At 38.5% G+C, this 3,129-nt stretch overlaps 1 pseudogene; it reads left to right on the top strand.

Moving 5' to 3' along the window:
• The first annotated feature begins 1,095 nt into the window (after positions 1 to 1,095).
• On the top strand, positions 1,096 to 1,854 carry LOC143436615 (small ribosomal subunit protein eS6 pseudogene; annotated as a pseudogene).
• The last annotated feature ends 1,275 nt before the right edge of the window (positions 1,855 to 3,129 follow it).

Genomic DNA, 3,129 nt, shown 5'->3' with positions numbered 1-3,129 from the left:
ACACTGTGTTTAGGGGTTTGTAGAGACCAGGCCATCCTCATAATACATACATACACACATACATATAGACAGACAGACAGACAGACAGACAGACAGACAGACAAAACTGTAAAAGTATTCTTTGTAAATGTCAATTTTTGCTATTTTAACTACTTGAAGGTTTCATATAAGCCTAAGTGTTTTAATCAAACTCAACTCCACCCATCCAATGCCTCCTACATACCCCCACACACACACCATCTTCCTCATCCCTAGTTTTATAGACTATTTTAAACCCACTGAATCCACATAGTGCCGCTGTTATGCACATGTGTTATATTACCCACTGGAGCATGGGTCTACTGAGGGCCCCGTCTCTGACGATCTCACAAGGGGCTCATTCAAAACTCCAGAAGGAAGGATAAGAAACAGGTTAAATTTTTAGTAGACAGTGATCAAACACCTGGAGAATATCAAGGTTTATAACACAACCAGAAACTCTCCATTGCCTCATTTTTAAGGAGTTTTCCTATATAATCAAATACTAAAGCAGGCACATAAGAACATAAGTATGTGGTGGGGGATAGGGGACAACAAAGTAAAATTTTAAGAACTGGAAAAAATTAGAAGACCATATTATTAGCATAATAGTTAACAGCATGAAAGAATGACATGGAGGAACTGGAATGGGAAAGAGAAGAAAATGTTTAAGAGAATAGAGTTAAAAATGATGAATACAAAAAAAAAGAGCATGGAAACCCACAGTATGTAAAGCTGATAACATGGGTGAATTTAACAACTCCATTATCAAGATTAGTCAGAGATAAAAGATAAAAACCTCAAGTTCTACATTTTCAAAGTAGAACTTGAATAAACTGTATAGACTGAAAGAACAACTTTTTTGCACATAAAGTGAGGTGAATTCCTGATCAGAGAATAGAGTTAATTAACTCCAGAAGTAAAGAAAATACATTGTTGGGGACAAAAGCCAAAGTAAACTCAGGTACCAGGAAATAACTGACCTGCCCTTATCTGTTCCCTGGAACATCCAGGGTTAAAAAATGTAGAATCTCTTTTTTTTTGTGTGGCATCTTCAAGGCAGTTGGCTATGTCAAAATGAAGCTGTATATCTCCTTCCATGCCATTGGCTGTCAGAAACTCATTGAAGTGGATGACAAATGTAAGTTTTGTACCCTCTGTGAGAAGCACATGGCCACAAAAGTAGCTGATGATGCTCTGGAGGAAGAGTGGAAAGGTTATGTGGTCCAGATCAGTGGTAGTAATGACAAACAAGGTTTTCCCATGAAGCAAGGCATTTTGACCCATGGCAGAGTGTGTCTGCTGTTAAGTAAGGGAAATTCTTATTAACCAAGAAAAACTGGTAAGAGGAAGTACAAGTCTCTTTGTGGATGCACTGTAGATTAAATCTGAGTGTTCCCGATTTGGTTATTGTAAAACTGGAGGGAAGGAAATTGCTGGACTGACAGATACTACTGTGCCTCATAGGTTGGGACCTAAAAGAACTAGTAGAATCCTAAAGCTTTTTAATCTCTCCAAAGAAGATGATGTCCACCAATATGTTGACTGAAAGCTCTAAACAAAGAAGGTAAGAAGTCTAGGACCAAAGCACCCAAGATTCAGGGTCTTGTTACTCCAGACCATGTATCCTGAAACACAAACACTGACTTACTGGTCTGAAGAAAACATATTAAAAACAAACAAACAAACAACAATGAGAAAGCTGCAGAATATGCTAAACTGTTGGCCAAGAAAATGAAGAAAGCTGAAGAAAAGTACCAGGAACAGATTGTCAAGAAATGTTGGCTGTCCTCTCTGAGAACTTCAACTTCTAAGTCTGAGCCCAGTGTAAAATAAGATTCTAAGAGTAACAAATAAATAATCATACCTTGAAAAAAGTAGAACGATTTCTAGAGTCCTGGTAAAGTATGAGGGACCAATTTTATACCCAGACAAAATATCCAGTAAAGTATACTAACAAACAATCCTTAAATACAATTCAGAAAAAAGTAATTTTCCTCTTTTAAGTTCTTCTAATTTTCATTAGTTTGTTTTTGTTTGTTTTGGTGTTGGGGGTAGACTCTAAAATCGTGCCTATGCTAGGACAACTGTACTACTGAGCTATATGGCAATCCACCATGATCTCCTCTTTAAAAAACAAAATATTCTTTGACAGCTTTCTTCATGTATTGTCCTAGTTTGTGTTCTATTGCTATGATACACAGCACAACCAAAAGCAACTTAGGGAGAAAAGGATTTATTTAGTTTATGCATTGCAACCACAGTTAATCATTGAGGAAATCCAGGGCAAGAGCTCAAACTGGAGCCGACACAGGAACCATGGAGGCATGCGTTTAACAGCTTGCTTTTCATTCAGTGTACCTTTACCTACAACCCAGAACCACCTGTCAAATAATGGGATGGCTAATAGTGGGTGGGGCCCCCTCACAGCTATCATTAATCAAAAAAAAAAAAAAAGTCCTACAGACATGGAGGCAATTGCTCAGTGATCAGCCCCCCTCTTCCCAGATAACTTTTGCTTTGTGTCAAGTTGACAAAATAAAACATTCTGATCCCACTCATCCCTCATGTTCTCATATCCCCTTATGACCTCCACCAACCCTTCCCACCTCCCCTAAGTTGCCATCCACTGTTTTGTCTTTTGTTTAGGTTTTGGTCTTGCTGTGTGAGCCACTAGTTTGAGCCACATGGGTAGGTATGGATGTGAGTGTAACACTGCACCCTCTACCCAACGGATTCCACACTCCTGTACGGAGATGCTCAAAAAGCCGTGTTCATTGCTATTCACAGTGGAATGGACCTAAATGTCCATCAGGTGATCAACAGGTAACGAGAATGTAGCACATATACACAATAAGATTTTATACAACTACAAAGAAAATTGCAGGGGAACTCGTGATATACTGGAAAATGTTAAACCAATCAGGTCACCCAGGCCCAATGAGTTCCTCTTAAAAGTCACATTGGACAACCTAGGAGTCAGAGAAGACACTATCAGGAAACTGATAACTATTCTGTGAACTAAAACAGATTTAACAAACATTATCTAAATATGGGGGGATTAAAAACAAAAATGCTTTCTCTTTACCAGGGCACTGAACTTGCCAAAAA

Source organism: Arvicanthis niloticus, chromosome 23 (assembly GCF_011762505.2).
Source record: "Arvicanthis niloticus isolate mArvNil1 chromosome 23, mArvNil1.pat.X, whole genome shotgun sequence".
NCBI lineage: Eukaryota > Metazoa > Chordata > Mammalia > Rodentia > Muridae > Arvicanthis > Arvicanthis niloticus.
This window is presented reverse-complemented; position numbering and strand designations above follow the sequence as displayed.